Genomic DNA, 24,616 nt, shown 5'->3' on the forward strand with positions numbered 1-24,616 from the left:
TACACTGTATACAGCATTTTTGGCCTTCCAAAACCCTGCCCCTTCACCAAAATGGCCGTTCATAGCCTTTAGGAGACTTCCAGAGTGCTCCTGGGGGCTGGGGAGGGCAAAATTTTAATTATAAAATTTAGTTATATTTAATTATTTAGAGGTTTTTGAATCACTGTATTCTAATCGTTTTTTATTCATCAGCCGACCTCCTCCTTGTGTATGTCTCAGTATATGTCTCTGTTATATGTTTGTTTTGTCCACATATTTATTTCATATGTTTCATTGTACGCCGCCCCGAGTCCTTCGGGAGAGGGTGCGGCTAAGAAATAAATATTTATTATTTATTAAAAGTGAGCAAAAAATGGGGGGTTTTGTTGCTCGTTTTTGCTCCCTTCTGCCCCCCCCCCCCGGAGCACTCTGGAAGCCTCCTAAAGGTTATGCATGCCCTTTTTTGACAAAAAACAGGCCCGTTTTCACAAAAAATGGGCCATTTTTGGGAGGTCTGCAGAGTGCCAAAAAACGTTGTTTTAATTTGCCTCTTCAAAATCTTGGTGCGTCTTATACGCCGGTGTATCTTATACTCTGAAAAATAAGGTATCTCAAATCTATTTACGTTCTCACAGGAGCTGGTTCACATTCCCCATGATTTACAGGGCCCTAAAGTCACGTGAAGGGACGCGGCGGCTCAGTGGTAAGACTCTGAGCTTGTCAATCAGAAAGGTTGGCAGTTCGGCGGTTCGAAGCTGGAGCCTGATCCCAGTGAACGCATGCGCAGAGCTTCCAGAAGACAAGAACAACTAAGAAAGCAGGGTTGACTTAAGAGTAAAGCCACACCTTGGAGGTGATTGGCCCCTCCCAGAGGAAACGAAAGAGGAATGAATGGGGAGGGGGCTTTTGCAGGAAATAATTTGTTCATTTCAGTCTACAAAGTTTTGTTTGGGATTATAAGAGACCCTGTGCCAAGTTTTGCTTTGCCCTGTGGTTTGGAAGCTAGTTATCTGGCGGCGCTCCAAACGAGATAAGGTCCGTGTGGGTAAACATTCCTTTGAAGGGCTGTTTGCTAAAGCCTTGCTGACTGTGAATGAAAGGATTTCACAGTCATGTAAATAAAAGGGGTTTTGTCGGAACCAAGACTTTGCTTCTTGCTTTCTAAGGAAGCTGCGTTAGAACAAAACCAATCTTCTTTATAGTAGGTACATGAACCAAAGAGAGAAGAGTTTATGGCAGGAAGTACAGAACGGAAAAGCCAGAAGTGGGATGTTGAGTCGGCAAAAGAATGACGCTAAGGAAGCTGAATCATGGATACGGATGAATTTGTCACTAACCTAGAAAAAAAGCCTCTTAATGAGGCCAAGAAAGTCACCTGTGAAAAGTAGCAGTTATGCTAAAAAGAGAGAGAGAAGGAGCTTACAGCAAAGAAATTAGAGGATAGAAGAGCTTTGGAAAGATATTGACATGATAAAACAACATTCGGGAAAATCAAATCATAGGCGGGGTGAAATTGCTCCCCTAAATCACAGTATTTCATTTTTTAAACAGTTTATTTATATATTTTCACATTAAGGTAAAGGTAAAGAATCCCCTCACATGAATATGCTAGTCGTTCCAGACTCTAGGGGGCGCTGCTTACCTCCGTTTCAAAGCCGAAGAGCCAGCGCTATCCGAAGACGTCTCCATGGTCATGCGGCCGGCATGACTCAATGCCGAAGGCACATGGAATGCTGTTCCCTTCCCACTAAAGGTGGTTCCTATTTTTCTACTTGCGTTTTTTACCTGCTTTTGAACTGCTAGGCTGGCGGAAGCTGGGACAAGGAATGGGGGCTCGCTCCGTTACGCGGCGCTAGGGATTCGAACCGCTGAACTGCCAACCTTTCTGATTGACAAGCTCAGCATCTTAGCCACTGAGCCACTGTGTGCCTGTGAAGGTAACAGCGTTCCATGCGCCTTCGCCGTTGAGTCATGCTGGCCACATGATCACGGAGACGTCTTTGGACAGTGCTGGCTCTTTGGCTTTGAAATGGAGATGAGCGCTGCCCCTGGAGTTGGGAACAATAGCACATATGTGTGAGGGGAACCTTTACTTGGGTGATGATATCCTACGAGTAAGAGGACAGGATCATTCCTAGTAGTAGTTTACTAGCAGGACCACAAAACCCTTTCTGTAGCAGATTGGGAATTCCATTTCCAACAAGGAGATACTCTGAGCTTAATTGACAGGGAGGACTAAACATTTCCCAACTCTTTATCTAATTATCTTGATCTCTTCACACATTGTGACAAGCTTTATCACAGCCAAAAGCCATCAGTCAAGCAGCCATTCATTTAAGGCTTATCGTAGCTGATCGCTCAACTCACCCTTGGAAACAATGGCCATAAACAAAGTAATTAAGAGCTCGCCCCCAATCTGAATTTCCTGGGCCCACGTTCTGCGTCTCAGCCTTGAAAACAAACACCAGAGATCACGAGATGCTGGGGGTGAAGGTGTTCTGAGATATAGTGCCCAGGGTCAAGATGGGATACACCTTCTCAAGTCTTAGGTGGTCCCAAGAAGACTGCTAAAGGTTCAAAGAAACAGATTCAAATCTCCCCTTGGTTTGGAAGTCATCTGGATGACTGAGCCAGTTGTTGTTCTCCATCCTGGCCTAATCCAGGGACCTTACAAGGGACAGCATCTCCAGTGGCAGGAAACAACCTTCTGAAGATGATAGCCTTCTCATGGCAGAGGCCATCAGAATGTGGATTTGATTGGAGAACCTCAAGAAAGAGAGATGGAACCCATAAGATCACCTGACACAAAAGCAGACGAATTGTTAAAGCAAAGCAGCTGTAATTCCCCAGATGTTGCTAAATTCCACTCCTCATCCTCCCCAACCAACCAAGCAAGGGCTGGGTCAAAGTGGCTCCATGGAGCACACCTAGAATTAAATGCTTTAAAATAAGAGGTCAGATCACAGGCTATTTTTAACTTGACTGGCCTTCTGGGCATGTTGTAATCCTTCGTTTGAATAACCCCAGCCATCTGGCCCCATGAAAATTATGGGGAGTGTCGTGCCAACATAGCTGGAAGGCCAGCCGGGGCAAGGAAAGCTAGTATCTGCAATTAAAATGGAGATGGAGGTGAACGTCCATTGGGCAAGAATTCCAGTAGAGTGAGCTATGAAGTTTCTCCATGATGAGAAGGACTTGGACTTGTCTGGAGCAAGATGGGATGTCTGCATGGAATGAGGTTGCTGCATAGGAAGGAGGAGAAGGAGAAGGAGATGGAAGGGCAGAAGTTGTTCCATAGGTTCATAATGTTCTTCTCTTTATCTTGCCTCTTCAATCAATCTGGAAAGCTTTGGGCCTCTTCCTCTTCCTGTCCTGTAGAACACCCCACTTCTCTTTGAAGGTAGAACACCAAACTTCTGTCATGAAGTTTCTCCATGATAAGAAGGACTTGAACTTGTCTGGAGCAAGATGGGATGTCTGCATGGAATGAGGTTGCTGCATAGGAAGGAGGAGAAGGAGAAAGAGATGGAAGGGCAGAAGTTGTAACATAGGTTCACAATGTTCTTCTCTTTATCTTGCCTCTTCAATCAATCTGAAAAGCTTTGTGCCTCTTCTTCTTCCTGTCCTAGAACACCAAACTTCTCTCTGGTTCTACCAGCTCTTTTCTAATCCACCCTTCAGCTCCTGGGCCTTAATTACAAACCACATATCTCTCTTTTTCCTGATATTTCTGGTCTCCCTGTTGTCTCTTTAGAGCAAGGAGACCCCTGTACCCACCCATCTCTTGGAACTGAGTCAAGTGCAGATCCCATGAGCCTTCACACAGACCTCCTCAGGTCAGTTTCAGAGCTCAGATTCCTTAACTTGGATACAGTGACCTTCCCTTCCTCTCTTCTTCAGCCGCCACCAGAACCTTCACTGATTTCTTTCAAAGTTGATTCACCCCCATGGAAAGCCTTGACAAGGATTTGACGGTAGCACTCCTGAGATTTTCTGATTGGGGAGATCTTGGAAGGAACCCAACCTCAACATCATCAACCCTGATCAAAATCAAGCCAGGTTCAGGTTCCCCAACTGTGGTGTCCCCAGTGATGAAGCATTAATTGACCCATCTCTTTGAAGACAAGTTGGCTTAATTGTAATTCTTTCCTCTTCGGGATCTTGGGTGGGTAGGTGGGGGATAATCATGGTTAGCACAATTATTATAATGTGACAAAAGTTGCTTGAGCTGAATATTTCCACCGTGAGCTTAAAGCACGATGTGGACTTCCTTCCCACCCAGGCTTCTGGGTATGAATGTCCCTGTTCTTAATTTCTACAGCCATTATGAAAGGATGCTGAGGGTGGCCTAGCTGGAATTATAGTTCTTTGAGAAAAATCACCACCTTCCTTTGATCTTTCTTGGAAAACCCAGAACGTTTTGGAATCTCAAACAGGGACCCGATCCGTAAGTGCATTTCCAAGACCAAAATACTGCTTGAAACAGCATTTGTGTGATAATGGGGACAGGGTATGGGCTTTGCACATTCCTTGAGTTCAAAGAAGAAGAAGGTTGGGTAGGAAAGAGGAATGGAAAACCTGTGAAACTTTTTGTGGGGACCTAAAATTTTCTACCATTTCTTGAAGAAGTACAAGTGTTCCGTGGCCTCTTCATCCTTTGTCCTTAAAGAGTTCTTCACAACCAGGAAAAACTTCTAGACACCTTGCCTTTTGGTTAAGTCCATGGACCAAATGTCCTTCCAGGGACACTTACTGGAAAAACCCATGCACAATGAAGCACTGTATTAATCACATTATATGGGGAGGTGATTAAGAGGTTCTTCAGACCAACATAATTCTTTTCTAGGACTTTGATTGAAAAAGGCTTTTGACATTGTCAAATGTTCTTGCCCCATCTTGAAATCCAGGAACTTCCCTTGCAAATGAAACCCAAGATTCTTAGGAAGGTTCATTCTGTAACCTCACCACATGGGAGAAAACACTTGTGTTAACCATAGTTTACTTCCCTAAAAGCCACACGCATGGACAATGGATGAAAATCCAGCATGTTCTTTGAGTGTAGAAAAGCATAAGATGTAGACAAGATGTTGTTCTTCCAGATCCCACATTATCTTCTACTCCTCCTGAGAAGATGCCTTGTGTCTCATTGTCCTGAAAACTGGCACCACGGTGACCAAATATGGTTGATTCCTGTCCAGGAGATTTAAATTTTAATTGCTGTTCTCAAGCTTTGCTATAACGTTGCTAATCCATTATAATGTTAACCCTGATTTCTTCCTTTGGGTTCTATAATTTTGCTCCCTTCCTCCAAAGCTGGAGGGGAGAAGATGGAAGAACGTGTAGATGACCTAGTCAAGATGCCCTTTTCCATCACATCTGTCCTAGCTGGGTTGATTTAGACAGAATGCCACAAAGTCATTTATGTTGTGAAGTTTCCTCTTCTGTCACCATATCTATGTCATCAAAGTTATCAATCAGCCATTAGATTTAGCCTAAGGAGGAACTGTTGAGGACAGGTATGAAGATAAGGCTTTGGATCATTTATGGAATGTAGATCTTCAAAGCATGGCATGAAGGCAGAGCTGCCAACGTTGAATGAAGAGAGACCTTCCAACGTTGAATGAAAGCAGACCTTTCAACGTTGAAGGAAGAGAGACCTTCCAAGTATTGAATGAAGAAGCTCTTCCAGCATTGAATCTGGATACAGATCTGGATACAGATCTTCTTGACATTTATTTATTTAGTTAGTTTGCCAAACATGTACGACATAAATAGGTATAAACATGAGTATAAACATGGACATGAACACAGGAAATGGGCACAAATAAATGGGGACAGTAGGATAGGGATGGTAGGCACCCTGGTGCACTTATGCACGCCCCCTTTACGGACCTCTTAGGAATGGGGTGATGTCAGTGGTGGGATTTAGCCAGTTTGCACCACTTTGGGAGAACCAGTTGTTAACGTTCTGAGCAGTTCGGTGAACTGGTTGTTGGAAGAAATCATGAGGGCAGAGAACCGGTTACTAAATTATTTGAATCCCACCACCGGGTGAGGCCCATGCTAGACAGTTGAAGGTTGAAGCTGTGGGGGGTTTGAGGATGTAACAACACAGTCGGGGAGAGCGTTCCAGGCGTTGACCACTCTGTTGCTGAAGTTGTACTTTCTGCAATCAAGTTTGGAGTGGTTGACCTTGAGTTTGTATCCATTGTTTGCCCGTGTATGCTTGCGGTTGAAGCTGAAGTAGTCGTTGACAGGTAGGACATTGTAGCAGACAATTCTGGTACTACGCTTAGGTCAGACCTTAGTTGGCATAGTCCCAGGTTGTCCAAGCCCAAAATTTTGAGCCCGGTGGCGTAAGGGAGTCTATTGTGAGCAGAGGAATGGAGGACACTTCTCGTGAAATACCTCTGGACTCGCCCGATTGTATTAACGTCCGATATATAGTGTGGATTCCAGGCAGACGAGCTGTATTCGAGGATTGGTATCCTCTAATCATGTCATAAGCCCAGATGTTTTCAGATTGCAGTGAGAAAAGAAAGTGAGGCCAGGACACCGGTAACCCTCAATGTTACGAACAATAGAAATTGATTGCTTGTTGACTGGCGTATCATCAAGATTTCGCTTCCTTGAGGCTCCCAACCACAATCTCCCGACCGCAAAGGATTCCTTGAAATAATCTGCCCGTCTCGAAGGACGGCTCCTGACAGTTGCTTCCTATCAACATCTTCACGTCGAGAAAGTGAACCCGACTCATTTCATTTATGAACCTGATTTAATACCGTGCCCGAGAGGGCCCTTGTGGGTAGACTTGAAGTCCCTTGGCAGGAGATCCATCTACGCGGGGGAGAAAAAAAGAGGAAAATTAAAATCCCAGGGGAGGAAAAGAAAAGAAAAACTCCAAACTAAATGCCCGAGGAGCAAGTAAAGAGCCAATTCTTGATGAAAGGAGAATCTGGATGTCTACAAAGAGGGAAGTCAGCTGAAATTAAGACAATTAAAAGGAAAACAAAGCTCTCCCAGATTAAATGTGCTCCAGATTAAAGCGAGTCCCGAGAGGCATCTGAAGTTTGTAAACAGGCAGGCCGATAATTAAAGCAATTTGAAGATCCTTTGAAATGTGCAATCAGATGAAGGCTGGGGAACCCCAAGGGCTTTCTAGCCTGCGGGCCGTTCAACAGCTCATATAAAACGTCTCTCTCAGCCCGACTTCACTAGCTGCTGCTCCCGAAGAACGGACGGACCAGGTAAGTCCTGAAGCATGGCCGCTTAGCGCCCGACAACCATGCAAGGTCTCCCAGCTCACTTCCTTTGCCCCCCCAATTTCAACCAGGACACCTGGTTTTCTCCTTTGTTCTCCGAAGACTTGAGGTTCTCCTCCTCCTCCCTCTCCCTCCCCCCCATCTCTCTCCCTCTTTCCCTCTCTCCACCCATACATACTGTACATATCCATCTGTCTGCCTCTCTCTGTCCCACTTTGCCCCTCTGTGTTGCAATGTCTCTCTCTGTCTCTCTTTTGTATCTATCTATCTATCTATCTATCTATCTATCTATCTATCTATCTATCTATCTTATCTCTCCCTCTATTTTATTTCTCTCTCTCTGTTCTCTCTCTCTCTATTTTATTTCTCTCTCTCTTTTATCTCTCTCTCTTCTCTCTCTGTTTCTTTTTCCCTCTCTTTCTCTCTGTGTGTGTGTGTGTCTCTCTCTCTCTTTTATCTCTTTCTCTCCCTTTCTCTTATCTCTCTCTCCTCTCTCTCTCTGTCTCTCTCCCTCTCTCCACCCATACATACATATGCATTTACATATACTGTATATATCCATCTGCCTGCCTCTCTCTGTCCCACTTCGTCCCACTGTCTCTCTGTCTCTCTTTTATCTCTCTCTTCTCTCTTTTTTATCTCTCTCTCCCTTTCTCTTATCTCTCTCTCCTCTCTCTCTCTGTCTCTCTCCCTCTCTCCACCCATACATACATATGCATTTACATATACTGTATATATCCATCTGCCTGCCTCTTTCTGTTCCTCTTTGTCCCCCCTCTCTCTTTCTTTCTCTCTCTCTATGTCTTTCTTTTATCTCTCTCTCTCCCTTTCTCTTATCCCTCTCTTCTCTGTCTCTCTCCCTCTCTCCACCCATACATACATATACATTTGTGTATACTGTACATATCCATCTGTCTGTCTCTCTCTCTCTCTCTCTCTCTTATCTCTTTCTGTCTTCTCTCTCTGTGTGTGTGTCTCTTTCTCCCTCTCTCTCTCTCTCTCTCTCTCTCTGTCTCTCTCTCTTTTATCTCTTTCTCTCCCTTTCTCTTATCTCTCTCTCCTCTCTCTCTCTGTCTCTCTCCCTCTCTCCACCCATAAATACATATGCATTTACATATATTGTACATATCCACCTGCCTGTCTCTCTCTGTCCCTCTCTGTCTCTCTCTTTTATCTCTTATATATCTCTCTTCTCTCTGTGTGTGTATGTCTCTGTGTCTCTCTGCCTCTGCCCCCCCCCCGCTCTCTCAACTTTGTTGTTGGGAGAGGCATGGTTGGAGAAATGGGGGGAAGAAGGGAAGGTGGAATATTTATCCAGGGAAGAGGTTGACCATGGCAAAGCAGGCATTCAGACCTCTGGGTTCCTTTCCTGGTGAGAACCTCTCCTTTCCACCTGTCTTCTCCTTTCCATCAGAAGATTCATAGGTCAACGTTCTCTCTCATGAGACGGCGTGAGGAACGGGCAGGTGGGAAAATGCATGGGAGATTTTAGGCCCAACCTTTGTGGAGAAGGCTGAAGGAAGCAACTCCAGCTGGTTTTTCAAGTTTTGCTCCAGCCTGTTCTTCGAGATAATTTTCAGAGCATTTTTTCGCTCGCGTTGATGCGCCGCTCCCAGCTGAGGAACACCAAGGGACCATTTCATGTTATCTGCTTATTTATCCTGCTGATTCCTTGATTCCAACTTTAGAAAGCAGGTTTTGCTTTTTTTTCAATTCTGGCCACAAAACTGAAGATGGAAAGATAACGCAGCTGTCGAGGTCAGGAGTTTTCTCCTAAATTATGTGGCCATGATTTCCTTTCATGAAGGAATATCTGTGGGCAAACTAATTGACTTGGGAGATCCCAGATCAGAAGAACAAGTTTTTCCTGCGTTAAACTTACCCCAGTCTTCATTTTTCAAAGCCAGTAACCAAGGTTGAGAATTGTCTTGCCTTTGCTTTTATTTCATGAAAATCTTGACAATTTTTTTTCCTTTAGAGGACGGAAGCTTGTGACTTTAACAAAAGCAAAGCAGATTGTCCTGTTTGCCTCATTTCTTTTCACCCCCTCAGGGGCGCAGCATAGATAAGAGATGCAGGACAATTAGTAAGATAAGGGTGTTTTTTTTTAATCACGGTAAAAATTGTACTTTGGCCCAGGATGTCTGAATTTTTCTCAGTTTGTTTTTAGATCAAAATTACCTGTGCACATTTTTTTTAAAAAAAAATGGTCCACACAGTTCTCATTAAAGGAGAAAGAAGGGAGGGAGGGACAGAGAGAGAGAAAAAGAAAGAAGAAAGAAAGAAAGAGAGGGAAGGAAGGAAGGAAGGAAGGAAGGAAAGGAGAGAGGGAGAGAAAGAAGAAAAAAAGAAAGAAAAAAAGGAGGAGGAGGAAGGAGAGAGAGAGAAGGAAAGAAAAAGGAGGAAGAGGGAAGGAAGGAAGGAAGGAAGGAAGAGAGAAAGAAAAAGAAGAAAGGAAGGAAGAAAATTAAGCAGGAAAGGGACAGGACTTTTGATACCAAAATGTGGTTCTCACTTTCCACCATTCTCAGCATTGTCCATCTTGGCTGAGGAATTCTGGGAATTCTGAAGTTTACGTGTCAGGAAGGTGACTTTCCATTCCCAGAATTCTCAGCCAGCTCAACCTTGCTTGGGGGAATTCTGGGATCTGAAGATCACACCAGAGGTGGGTTGCAAATCCTGACGTTACCAGTTTGCTCGTGCTTGTGCGCACTCACGCACCTGCGCAAAAACGTCCAGGTGGATGTGGGGAGCTTCCCACCACCACCACTACCAGTTCACCCAATCTAGGCCGAACTGGGAGCAACCCACCTATGGCTCACACCCCTGGAAAGTTGTCAGGTTGGGGAAGAAGTCAAGGAGGAAGAACTTGGATTCAGACCAGAAAGAAGTGGTTCCAGATCTTCACCCTGAGTGTTTCCTCATTTCTGCCATTTTGTAGACAAGAGATGTTGGAATAGCAAATTAAACTATTTTTTTTTTTTAAAAAAAAACCATACTGGAGACCAATGACCATTTTCTCTTTCAGAGTTATCTTCTACGGCCTAACCATGGCTTGTCCTGGACTCTGCAGCTACAACACGGCTTACAGCACCAGCCTCCCTTCAACGTCATTCTTACTGCAACCGCCACCCTTTTTGGCCGAAACAAGGTTAACAGACCTGGAAATCCTTGTTCCGGAACCCATACCTTGTGACGTCCCAGATGGTTGCTCACACCCATGTAGCCCGCTGGCCTTTTGCTACCACGATCCTCCGGTCGTGGTGGGTTTCTTTGAAACTAGCCTGCATGAGGTGTAAGCAGGCCCAACATGTCGTCCATCTGTGGAGAGGCCAGGGTTGTGAAGGAAGCTACAGACCGGTGTAAGTCTGAGAGAGGAGCCCAACGTAGATAAGGCTGGAGTTAGACTCTTGAAACAACAAACTATGGAGCTCCTTACTCCATAGGGACCAGAGCAGAAATGTTAGACCCCTTTGTATAGTCATTGTAGGTGTAGTTTGACAAGTAACAAATTGTAATCAGCACAGAGGCTGCGAAAGGTAGCCTGAGTCTTTCTTTATGGATTTGTCCATCCGTGGGCAAGGACCTGTGTTTCTTTTCTCTCTTTTTTGGAAATTTTGCTGACCATTGATCTAATAAATATTACTGATTGATTGAACTTTCTGGGTTTGTTCATCCGTGTCCAGGATGTTTGGGGTGGGAAAAACACAAAACAAAGGGAAGGCGAAAGTTAAGGTCACCTTTCCCTATCAACAACGGTGTAGAAACATCTGAACCCAACTCAATTGTCCACTTCTGCCAACATAACCCTCCAAGAAACAGAGGCGGCGGCGAAGAGAGGCCAAAGAAGTCTCATCACACTGTCAAGTCTAGTAGAAGAGAACATTCTTCCCATTGGCTGAATAGGCCAAACCATGCCTACTGCTGTCCACTTGGCCAATGGAAAGGAGTCGTGATACCTTGGAGATATGCCAAACCACACCCACTGCTGCATGTATTAGCAGCAGGGAAGATTGTATTTACCCAGCATTGGAAAAATGAAGAAGCACCACTAGATGAAGAGATAATTAGGAAGATATGGGACCGTGCAGAAATGGACAGACTGACATTGAAGATTAAACACCAAAAAGATACAAAATACTACCAAATGGGGGATTATTATTTTTTTTAAAAAAAGCAATGGCTGGAAAAAAAGGGGTTAAAGATTAGGAATACGTTTTGTATTGTTAAGCAAACAAAATAACCCAGACAACGCGATGTTTATGAAGCGCTAATTAAATGTAATAGTAGAAAATGAATAAAACTTTGTTAAAAACGAAAGTTTTGCAAAAATCCATCTCTCGTGTCTTGTCTGTGCCAAGCTGAACCAATCTTTGGACAAGAAAGGATGATGGGATACTAGGAACATCCCGGAGAAAGCGAGCAGGGCTCTGTATAATAAACTCCAGAAAACTCCAATAAATTCCAGAAAAGAGATGCAACATGGTTGATGTCTGACTAGGATATTGTAGGAATAGATCCCGCAGCTTTTTCCTTGTGTGTCCATTTGTGTCTCTGCTATAATGGCATTTGGGAACATCCCAAAAACCCTGTACCAGGGGTGTCAAACTCAAGGCCCGTGGGCCAGATCCAGAACACAGGGTGCTTAGATCTTGCCCAGGTCAACCTGGAAATAGCAAATGACCGGTCTGCTGTGCCTCTTCCAGTGAAAACAGAGCATGATATAATGGTGTCACATGAACGATGACATCTCCACCACAAATGTCACCAATTACATAACTCCTGGCAGTCACGCCATGGAGTCATCTTGCAAATTAAATACAGGGTGTCAACTGCTTGAGTGGATGAAGTCTGAAAATGTGCACGATGTCCCTTGCCCCACCCCAGATACCCATGGAGGAGATAATCTTGCACCAACCCCAAATTGTTATAACAAAACATTTGCACAATAATACCCTGTTTTCCCGAAAATAAGACCTCCCCGGATAATAAGCCAATCGGGCTTTTAAGGGCATGCACTAAAATAAGTCCTCCTTCGAAAATAAGCCACACAGCAGCAGCCATGAGGTGACCACGCTCGCCGCCTCCCGCACCTCAAAAATAATAAGACCTCCCCAAAAGTAAGGCCAAGTGCTTATTTCGGGGGTCAAAAGAAAATAAGACCCTGTCTGATTTTGGGGCAAACACAGTTATAACCCCAGGGCTGAAAAGGGTAAATTGGATTAGGAGATGACTATACGATCTGGTGATCATCAGCGATCTCTTAGTAGGAAACTCCCATAAGTCTTTGACTTTGGCCATACCCTCTGGACCTAGAGGATCCCTTCGACTAATTGCAGGTATCACTACCATATGAAGAACACCCGTGTTTCATTTCAGGAGGAACAAGGTGGGGACATGGGTGAAGTACAGCTGCCGTTTGACAACATTTGAAGTGTCGGCAGTTGCCCAACCTTGCTAGTAACATCTTGGCAAGCAGCTTTTCATGATGGGGAATCTGGAGGTCTGTTGTATGGTTGAAAAGATTGAGTACACATGACTCAGGTTTTCCCATATGCATTATTCATAATTGAGCAAAATATCTATTTACAGTATCTTTCTCTCTGTCTGTCTATCATCTATCTATGTATCTATCTATCTATCTATCTATCTATCTATCTATCTATCTATCTATCTATCTATCTCCCCCTCTCTCTTCTATCTCTCTCTCTCTTCTATCTATCTATCTATCTATCTATCCATCCATCCATCCATCCATCCATCCATCCATCCATCCATCTATCTATCTATCTATCTATCTATCTATCTATCTATCTATCTATCCATACCTCTACCTCTATCTATCTATCTATGTATCTATCTGTCTATCTATCTATCCATACTTCTACCTCTATCTATCTATCTATCTATCTATCTATCTATCTATCTATCATCTATCTATCTATCTATCTATCTATCTATCTATCTATGTATCTATCTATGTATGTATCTATGTATCTATCTATGTATCTATCTATGTATCTATCTATGTATCTATGTATCTAGCTATCATCTATATCATCTATCTATCATCTATCATTTATATCATTATTTATATCTGTCTATCTGTCTATCTCTATATACCATCTAGCTCTCTGTCATCTATCTACTGTCTATCTATCATTTTGTCTATCTATCATCTATCCATCCATCCACCTGTCCATCCACCTGTCCATCCACCCATTGGGACTGCCCACATTCTCTTGTTCATTGATTAAATTCTCCACCCAAGATTTGCTCTGTCTTCTCCCTTTCCAGACAGGCTTAGCTTTGGGGCAATCAGCTAAATCCAGGGTAATGCTGCCATCTGTTGATGTTGCATCTCTAAAAACCAGCGCCCGTGTCACAATGATCAGGATTCCCTAGGTCCCCCTGGTGGACAAGACTATGAAGCTACTATCAAGCATGATTTTAAGGCTGCTCTCTGTGTTGTTACCTTGGTGGGGACACTTTCTCTGCACTAGACCAGAAAGGCCGTGGATCTTGTTAGGATGATACTATCAAGGAAGCCACCAGAGATGGAAATCCAACTTAGAATGGAGTAGTTTTGAAAGGGATCTGACATAACCTGGAGTAGTTTTGAAGGGCACCTGATGCAACCTGGAGTAGTTTTGAAGGACACCTGACATAACCTGGAGTAGTTTTGAAGGGCACCTGACATAACCTGGAGTAGTTTTGAAGGGCACCTGACACAACCTGGAGTAGTTTTGAAGGGCACCTGACACAACCAAGGAAATCCCCAGGAACTCCCCAGGATGAGAAAGAACCACATAAAAACTTGGGTTGATGCTGAAGTGACTCTTTAATGTCAAACAGGAATCCTGAGAACATTTGCCATGAAATTGTGGTCCAAAGCAAAGACCCAAAATCCCATCTGACGCCGTGAAATGAAGAAGATGCTGGAATCAGAAGAACAAGATCAAGGCCAGGTTCGGGAATATTGCCGCCAGGATTTCCACAACATTTCCAAATGCAAGTGGGGGAATCAAAAAAGAACCCTTATAGAAGATGAGTTTTTCCTCCATGTGTCAGAAAGAGAGAGAGAGAGATGAAAGAAGACAACGTGGAGAACATGGAAAGACGTGGCTGTAGGAAAACCCGAGTTTTGGGCCATGTTAGAAGGATTGAGGTAAGGAGAGTTGCGACTACCAGCAACCAGATCTATGAGATCTTCGTCGTGAACTCAAGAGACAGTCTGCCGGTGGTGCCCCTGGAAGGAGACAATGTCCTTAGGTTCTACATGGGTTGCAGGGGTTGCAGGGGTAGTATCTATACCTGGAGCTCCCACCAGCAGAAGACCCAGAAGCACACGCGGTATAGCCTCCCACACGAATCGGCTCACACGTGGCAGCCAGGACGGCTCCTGGCAGGACCACAGTGACAGGAGCGGGCTGGATCAGGACTTCAGAGGGAGGGGTCTGGTTGAGGCAGCTCACGTTGGCCCCAGGGGCTATGCCCAGGCTCGCCGCTGAGACCGAGCCACTCCCTGAGCCAATCCCGTAGGAACCCGTGCCATAGGAGCCAACACCACATGAGGTCAGAGATCCTAAGCCGCCGACTGGGTAGCAAACTGGAGGGCTGCAGGTAGGGACGCAGGTGGGCACACAACAGGCCGGGGCACAGCAGGACATCTTGTGAAAGATGGAGGATTGTCTGAAAAGAAAAGACAACATCGTGTCATTCCGCGTGGTTTCGGGAGCAGGGAAGACAATTGTCAAACGTGACATGGAAAGTATCAAGCAGAGCATGGGGAAAGGTTCCCTCTGTACGGTGGTGAAATTCATTTTTTTTAACCTGGTTAGGTGGGCATGGCTTGGTGGGCATGACAGGGGGAGGATACTGCAAAATCCCCATTCTCACCTGACTCCAGGGGAAAGGATACTGCAAAATCCCTATTCCCTCTCAACTCCAAGGGAAGGATACTGCAAAATACCCATTCTCACCCCACTCCAGGGGAAGGATACTGCAAAATCCCCATTCCCTCTCCACTCCAGGGGAAGGATACTGCAAAATCCCCATTCTCACCCCACTCCAGGGGAAGGATACTGCAAAATCCCCATTCTCACCCCACTCCAGGGGAAGGATACTGCAAAATCCCCATTCTCACCCCACTCCAGGGGAAGGATACTGCAAAATCCCCATTCCCTCTCCACTCCAGGGGAAGGATACTGCAAAATCCCCATTCTCACCCCACTCCAGGGGAAGGATACTGCAAAATCCCCATTCTCACCCCACTCCAGGGGAAGGATACTGCAAAATCCCTATTCCTTCTCAACTCCAAGGGAAGGATACTGCAAAATCCCCATTCTCACCCCACTCCAGGGGAAGGATACTGCAAAATCCCCATTCTCACCCCACTCCAGGGAAAGGATACTGCAAAATCCCCATTCCCTCTCCACTCTAGGGTAAGGATACTGCAAAATCCCTATTCCCTCTCGACTCCAAGGGAAGGATACTGCAAAATCCCCATTCTCACCCCACTCCAGGGAAGGATACTGCAAAATCTTGATTCCTACCACACTCCAGGGGAAGGATACTGCAAAATCTCTATTCCCACCCCACTCTGCGGTCAGCCAGAGGTGGCATGTGCCGGTTCTCTGAACTGCTCAAAATCTTTGCTACTGGTTCTCCAGAACCTGTCAGAACCTGCTGAATTTCACCTTTGCTTCTGTGGGATTCCATCTAGTTCCCCCCGACCTGTTTTGAGAATATCATTCTAGTCCCTCTTGGCCATTGGCTGCATGCTACTCCCATCCTGCTAAGCTTCTCATTCCATCCCACCCCCCACCCCAGTTTCTCATGTCGCTTTGTCTTTGGAGAAGATTAGATGAAGGTACAAGGTGAATTCTCTCGCTGAACTATGTCCATGCCAGCTGCTTGGGATTTCTAAAGGAGCAGAATAGAATAACAGAGTTGGAAGGGACCTTGGAGGTCTTCTAGTCCAACCCCCTGCTTAGGCAGGAAACCAGACAAATGTTTATCCAGTCTCTTCTTAAAAACTTCCAGTGTTGGAACATGTCTGAAGGCATGTTGTAAATGACATTGCTTGCTTTTGCCTTCCCTCCTCATCCTTTTGTTCTTCTGTGCTATCCCTAGCAGACAAGAAACATCCACAGAGGAGTTGTTGGTTTCTCTCTAGGTTGCCTTTTGGTCAAAAGTGAGGAGCAGCACACTTAAAACAATCCCGATCCCAGAACCGAGTATGAATTCCTATGCAGCTGAATAAAATCCCTTGGGTAGTCCCAGGCAGTTCAAACAGACAGAGAGAGGGTGGGGGGAGAGAGAGAGGCAAAGACAGAGAGAGAGCCAGAGAGATAGAGATACAGCAATACAGAGAGAGACAGAGGGAGACAGAGAGAGAAACAGAGAGGCAGAGAAAGAGAGGCAGAGAGAGAGACACAGATACAGAGATACAGAAAGAGGCAGAGAGAGAGACAGAGAGAGAAACAAAGAGATAGAGAGAGAGAGACCAGAGAGAGAAACAGAGAGATAGAGAGAGAGAGACCAGAGAGAGAAACAGAGAGAGACAGAGAGAGAGAGAAAGAGAGACAGAGACAGAGAGACACAGAGACACACAGAGAGAGAGAGAGAGACAGAGAGAGAAACAGAGAGGCAGAGGGAGAGAGGCAGAGAGGCAGAGGGAGAGAGGCAGAGAGAGAGAGACAGATACAGAGATACAGAAAAAGACAGAGAGAGAGACAGAGAGAGAAACAAAGAGACAGAGAGAGAGAGACCAGAGAGAGAAACAGAGAGAGAGAGAGACAGAGACAGAGAGACACAGAGAGAGAGAGAGAGAGAGAGAGGAGGTATTCTCACACTTACCAAGTTCTCAAAGGAGAAGATCGGAGAAGCGAAGAAGAGTTGATGGTGAGCTTGAGGTTTGAGCGTCCTTATATACCATGCAAAAGTTGAGATGGGGCCCCCGAGGCTCGCAAGGGACCATACTTAACCAAATAACCTGACACAACAATTTGCACCTCAATTCACCCCTAGGTAATTTACCCCTTGCATGGTACCTATTTAGAGGGATTATAAACCTGTGGCATCCCTTTATCATGGGCTTTGAGCTTATGTCTGCTTCATTTCCCATGAGGTAGGAAATGTCAGGAGTTTGAAGCCTAGGGGTGCGGTGCAGCACCTGCTCTTCCTCTGAAAGATGCTGACGTTTAAATTCCGTAGAACTTGGTGGAACATCGTGGTGGTATTTCCCGATACCTTTCCTGTGGAACTGAAGGTCGAAGCTTAGCCAAATGTTAGCATGTTATCTTATTAAGATTTCTATAATATCAAAGGCAAAGATTCCCCTTGCACCTATGTGCTAGTCCTTCCCGACTCTAGGGGGGCGGTGCTCATCTCCGTTTCAAAGCCGAAGAGCCAGCGCTGTCCGAAGACGTCTCCGTGGTCATGTGGCCGGCATGACTCAACGGCGAAGGCGCATGGAACGCCGTTCCCTTCCCATCAAAGCTGGTCCCTATTTTTCTACTCGCATATTTTACCTGCTTTCGAACGGCTAAGTTGGCAGAAGCTGGGACAAGTCACGGGAGCTCACTCCGTTACGCAGCACTAGGGATTCGAACCACCAAACTGCCAACCTTTCTGATCAACAAGCTCAGCGTCTTAGCCCCTAAGCCACCGTGTCCCTGTTTCTGGACAATGACGTGTCCCAATTTGGGGACTTTGTCCAGCTTGACTGACACGGTAACCTGGTGGACACGCCTGATGTTGTGTTTACAGCTGAGTCCTCAACTTACGATGGACACTTAATGGCTGCTCGAAATTATGACGGACATCCCAAAAGCTACTTATGACCCATTTTCAAAGTTACAACTTCTGCGCACCCACATCACTCACATCCACGAAATTGCATTTTAGGGCATTTGACAACTGGCTCTCATTCGTGACCGTTGGTATATCATTCAGTCATGGTTTTTGGCAGCTTAGATAGGATAACAGGAGTTGGAAGGGACCTTGGAGGTCTTCTAGTCCAACCCCCTGCTTAGGTTTGTGCAATAGGCTTTCAGTTTCCAGCAAACAAAGGACCATCAGCGGAAATAAGTTTACTTAACAACCACAGCGTTCTCTTATCAGCTGCAGTATCTGTTTAATAGCCATCATAAAAAAAAACTATCATTGCTTTGAGTTGGGTCATATGGCTCCTTCACTGCAATGACTGATATTCTGGACTCAGTTTTGGTTCTAAGTCAAGGACTATCTGTATAAAACTTGTACACGCTGGGTGAATTTAACTGTCGAGTCAAGAAGATTCATAGCATTTATTTATTTATCTTCTAATGATGATAATGAAGGGTCCCAGGATGGAATCTTAAAAAAGGGTCTCCAGACCCATCTCTGCCAATACCCACAACCAATAATGAGTTGGGTGGACCTTCAAGCACAACATCTAAAAACAAATCCAGGATTTTCTACCGCATCCTGGAAAACGGAGCATCTTGTTGTGGCCCGCCAACAGCACTGGCAGCAGATTTGGATGGTGAGGAGGGTTGGGGAGGAACATGGGCCAATCTGGGGGAGGAGCTGATGAGAACTCTGTGTCGGAGGCAGAGAAGGGGCCAGAGCCTTCTGACAGTTCTCAGCTGCCTTCGGAGTCAGTGGGGCAGAAGAACAGCTGGAGCCTGTTCCCAGTGTGAGCATGTGCAGAGTTGCCGACGAAGGGAAGAGCTAAAGAACAGGATTCGACTTGGGAGTAAGGCCACAGGTGGACGTTGAATGGCCCCTCCCAGAGGAAATAAAAGAGGAGCGAAAGGGGAGTGGAGTTTGCAGGAGACCTAATTGGTTTGGGACTCTCCGAGACTCCTGGCCAAGTTCTGCAGAGATCAGCCTGGCAGCTCTCCAAGCCAGATAAGGTCTGTGACTCTAAATCCTCCCTTGAAAGACTTTGCTGGATGTGAATGAGCAGAATCCACAGCAAATTAATAAAATGGGTTTTTGTCGGGACCAGGAGTTTGCTTCAGGCTCTCAGGAAGCCTCAGTCAGAACACACCTAGGGTCATCGTAAGTATATATGTCTAACAAAATCTTTGCATTGATCAGCTTAGATGAAGATGAAGATTTGGCTTCTCAAATGACCCATTTTTTATTGTTATCATTTGGCCTTCCTCCTGTTTCATTTCCTGAATGTGAGCGGTCAACCCAAACATTCAGCCTCCAGCTGTTGGGTGATGGAGTTGTTCTTTCTTATTTCCACCCACGAAAGGAAGTTTCCTGCAATTACACAGCAGGTGGATGGCTCAGAAGCTGACGAGGACATCACTCATGTGAAAGAATCTTTGCCGAGGGGAGGTTTCATAACGTCCAAAATAATTAAAAGGTGACAAGAGGCAGATGTTCTTACCAAGATGGCCTTGGGGGCCAATTTAAAATGCATCGCTAAGGTGGAAAGGACGCCACGTTGTATGTTTATCCAAGCAAACCCAACCCTAACATTTGGATATTTCATGATGCCCCTAGCTGGAGAAGTTGGGTGCCAGGATTCCAAATAGCATCCGAAAGTAAATCAGAGTCCAAGGCAAAGTATTGCTCAACCAACTGATGAAGAGAGCCATGTTGGCACATCTGGGAAAATCCGAAAGCTTCCCAGTTTTCCCCACCCAGTTGAAACTTCAAGATCTTGCCCCACCACACCCACAAGTCCATCAAATGGTCCTATCTTCCATTGCCATGCTGCCAGTTCCACCCATCCAGTTCCGGTCATGTGCACAGGTGCAAAGACAAAGGATGACCTTTGGCTTTCTTGAAAGAATTTTGTTATGGCTGCATATCATCTAACTCCGTACAATTCCCCCCTCCCATTTTCCCACCATATAAAATGCATAGTAGAATAATAGAAAGTGTGGCAGGACAAAGATCCCAAAGAAAATATGGCTGCAGGCCTGACATTGGGATCTTCTAATGCTGTCCTGGAGGGGACTGGATATGGGATGGTGGCTGGAAGCAAGAAAGTCATCCTGGATTTTTTTTGTTTTTTTAAAAAGAGCCAGCGCTGTCCGAAGACGTCTCCGTGGTCATGTGGCCATCATGACTCAACACCGAAGGCGCACAGACTGCTGTTCCCTTCCCACCAAAAGTGGTCCCTATTTTTCTACTTGCATTTTTACATGCTTTCGAACTGCGAGATTGGCAGAAGCTGAGACAAGTGTATTACTGTGGTTGAAGCTGAAGTAGTCGTTGACAGGTAGGATGTTGTAGCAGATAATTCTGTCTACTATGTTTAGGTCAGATGTAGGTGGCGTAGTTCTAGATTGTCCAAGGCCAAAATTTCGAACCTGGTGGCATAAGGGATTCTATTGTGAGCAGAGGAGTGGAGTAGTCTTCTCGTCAAATACATCTGGACTCACTCAATCGTATTAATGTCTGAGAAACAGTGTGGATTCCAGGCAGATGAGACGTATTTGAGAACTGGTCTGGCAAAGGTTTTGTATTCCCTAGTTAGCAGTGCAGTGTTACCGGTTAGGTTAACAACTCTTAATGCCTTTTTGGCAATGCTGTTACCGCGAGCTCTGGGGCTCAGTTGGAAGAGGATGGGAAGCCCAGGGTCTCCCTCCACCTCCACATCATCTGACTCTACAGTTGTCTCTGCCGGCAGCCGACAGGAAACAACACTAGAAGGAAAGTCTGGGTAAGAGCAGAGCAGTTAAGGAGATCTGACATAACCGGGATCCTCCAAGGAGAATCCAACAAGGAAGAATTACGAAAGAAACATGCGTTGATGCTGCAGTGAATCTTTATTGTCAGAGAGAAATTTTGAGAACATTTGACACGAGACTCTGGTCCAACCCCAAGGAGGAGTGGAACCCCATCGGAAGCTAAGAAATCAGGACAAGGAGAAGTTGGAGGCAGAAGAGAAAGATCAAAACCAGGTTTGGCAACTGCCGCTGGGTGGGTTTCCATGACTTTGACGAGCCCAAGGAGAAACCGAAAGAGAATCCATCCAGAACGCGAGCTTTTCTCCATGTTTCAGTGAGGACGATCCCCAGGAGATGAAAACAAGAGAGCAAAGAATGAAAGAAGTAGAAAAGCTTGAAGAACAAGAGATGGTTTGGTTGTCGGATAAGCAGAGAGTTGTGGACATTGTAGAGGGATCGACGAATGGATGCTTCTGACGACGGCTACCCAGGTCTATGAGCCTCCCACACGAACCGGCTCAGAACCAGCCACCCAGGATGGGTCCTGGAATGACCACAACGACAGGAGGGGGCTCGACCACGACTTCAGAGGGAGGGTACTGGTCGACGCTGCTCACGCTGGCCCAAGGCACTAAGCCCAGTCTGGCCGCTAACACAAAACCACCCGGTGAACCGATCCCATAGGAGCCTATTCCATAGGAGCCAACTCCATAGGCGCCAACACCACATGAGGTTAAAGATCACAAGCCGCCCACTGGGTAGCAAATTGGAGGGCTGCAGGAATGGATGCAGGTGGGCACAGAACAGGCCGGGGCACAGCAGGACATCATGGGGAAGATGGAGGGATGTCTGAAAAGTAAACACAACATCGTTTCGTTCATGGTGGTTTCGGGAGCAGGGAAAACAATTGTCAAACATGACATGGAAAGTATCAAGCGGAGCATGGAGAAAGGTTCCGTCTACTTCCATTGACCTCTTTTGAGAACATCATTCTAGTTCCTCTTGGTCGTTGGCTACATGCTATCCCATCATGCTAAACATCTCGCTTCTTATTTCCAATCTCTAATGTGCAAATTTTGGAAACGATGGAACCCTCCACAACTGGTAGATCTATGCCTTGTTATCTTTTCACTCCCAAGCTGGCTATCCGAGAATTGAAAATCACAGAACACATTGATTACTGAAGATGCACCTTTGTCCAAAAGGGGAACCAGCAATGTTCAGCATAGTTAAACCTCTTAGGGATTCTAACTAATATTGAGACCTTGACATCCTTCCTCAACCCTTTGTCTCTCTGTGCTTCCCCAAATGGAGACTAAACCTCCAGAGACTCATTCTAAATTTCTCCTTTCTATGCGTTTTGGTCAAATGGGCATTGAGATGATGCTAAGCACCTATACAGCATCCTGATAGAACGTAGTTTTCTACCCAGCTGAGTAAAACCACAAGGTGTCAAAATAGAGAAGGAGAGAGACAGACAGACAGACAGACAGAGACACAGAGAGAGAGTCAGAGAGAAAGAAGGAAAGAGAGAGAAAGAAAGAGAGAGAGGGAGAGGGAGGGAGGGAGGGAGGGAGAGAGAGAGAGAGAGAGAGAGAGAGAGAGAGAGAGAGAGAGAGAGAGAGAGAGAGAGAATATCTCCGAATGAAGAGAGCGAATATGATGACTTACAGATTCATATCCATGAGGGAAATTCAAGGATTTCTGAAGGGAGAAACCAACAGAGGTAATTCCATCACTTACCAAGTTCTGCAAGGGGAAGAATGGAGAAGTAGAGATGAGCTAATGGACTATCGGAGGACTGAACATCCTTATATACCATGCAAAATATTGAGGTGGGGCCCCTGAGCCTCACAAGTGACCATAAAAAGCAATAATTAACTAAATTGCCGAACTCCTATATTTTGCACCCCAATTCAGCTCTCTATAATTTATATGTGCCTGGTGCCTATTAGACCTGAATTAGAAGCCTGCCACATCGTTTTATCATCACTTCAATGACCCTTTGAATTGGTGGTTCAGCCACTTCATTTCCCCTGGTGTAGAAATATAGTCAAGAGTTTTGAAACCTTAGGATGAACCAACTGCTCCCCAATTCGGATGTCCCTAATGTTAAATTTTGTGCGGTTTGGTGGAACATCATGGTGGTATCTCCCAAAACATTTGTGAAGAGAATTACGAAAGAAACATGCGTTGATGCTGCAGAGAATCTTTATTGTCAGAGAGAAATTTTGAGAACATTTGCCACGAGACTGTGGTCCAACCCCAAGGAGGAGTGGAACCCCATCAGAAGCTAAGAAATCAGGAGAAGGAGAAGTTGGAGGCAGAAGCGAAAGATCAAAACCAGGTTTGGCAACTGCCGCTGGGTGGGTTTCCATGACTTTGACGAGCCCAAGGAGAAACCGAAAGAGAATCCATCCAGAACGCGAGCTTTTCTCCATGTTTCAGTGAGGACGATCCACGGGAGATGAAAACAAGAGAGCAAAGAATGAAAGAAGTAGAAAAGCTTGAATAACAGGAGATGGTTTGGTTGTCGGATAAGCAGAGAGTTTTGGACATTGTAGAGGGATCGACGAATGGATGCTTCTGACGGCTACCCTGGTGTACGAGTACTTTGTCGTCAACTCAGGTCGCAAGAGTCCATTTCCGGTAATCCCTCTGGGAGCAGACGTGTCCTTCCTATTTACAGGGACTGCATGGGTTGCAGGGGTAGTATCTGAGCTTGGAGCTCCCACCAGCAGAAGACCCAGAAGCACACGCGGTATAGCCTCCCACACGAATCGGCTCACACGTGGCAGCCAGGACGGCTCCTGGAATGATCACATTGACAGGTGCGGGCTGGATCAGGATTTCAGAGGGAGGGATCTGGTTGAGGCAGCTCACGTTGGCCCCATGGGCTAAACCCAGGCTGGCCGCTGACACAGAACCACCCGATGAGCCGATCCCAAAGGATCCAACTCCATAGCCACCAACACCACATGAAGTCAGAGAGCCCAAGCCGCCCACTGGGTAGCAAACTGGAGGGCTGCAGGCAGGGACGCAGGTGGGCACACAACAGGCCGGGGCACAGCAGGACATCTTGGGAAAGATGGAGGGATGTCTGAAAAGAAAACACAACATCGTGTCATTCGGGGTGGTTTCGGGAGCAAGGAAAACGATTGTCAAACGTGACATGGAAAGTATCAAGGGGAGTATGGAGAAAGGTTCCTTCACTGAGGTTCCATCTAGTTCCACCGACCTCTTTTGAGAACATCTTTCTAGTTCCTCTTGGTCATTGGCTACATGCTACCCCATCATGCTAAACGCCTCGCTTCTTATTTCCAATCTCTAATGTGCAAGTTTTGGAAACTATGGAACCTGCCACAACTGGTAGATCCATGCCTTGTTAACTTTTCACTCTCAACCTGCCTATCCGAGAATTGAAAATCACAGAACATATTCATTACTGAAGATGCACCTTTGTCCAAAGAGGGGAACCAGCAATGTTCACCATAGTTAAACCTCTTAGGGATTCTAAGTAATGTTGAGACCTTGACATCCTTCCTCAACGCTTTGTCTTTCTGTGTTACTCCAAATGGATACTATACCTCCAGAGAGTCATTCTTAATTTCTCCTTTCTATGATTTTTGGTCAAATAGGCATTTAGATGATGCTAAGCAACTATACAGCATACTGATAGAACGTAGTTTTCTA

General features: G+C 45.6%; 1 long non-coding RNA gene across 1 annotated transcript; it reads left to right on the top strand.

Annotated features, from left to right (window-relative positions):
• The first annotated feature begins 7,086 nt into the window (after positions 1-7,086).
• On the top strand, positions 7,087-11,577 carry LOC309399835. The gene is made up of 2 exons (XR_014176575.1): positions 7,087-7,226; positions 10,270-11,577. It is a non-coding gene; the product is annotated as an uncharacterized lncRNA (long non-coding RNA).
• The last annotated feature ends 13,039 nt before the right edge of the window (positions 11,578-24,616 follow it).

The sequence above is a fragment of the Natrix helvetica genome (genome assembly GCF_964273705.1).
Source record: "Natrix helvetica genome assembly, chromosome: 16".
NCBI classification, from domain to species: Eukaryota; Metazoa; Chordata; class Lepidosauria; order Squamata; family Natricidae; genus Natrix; species Natrix helvetica.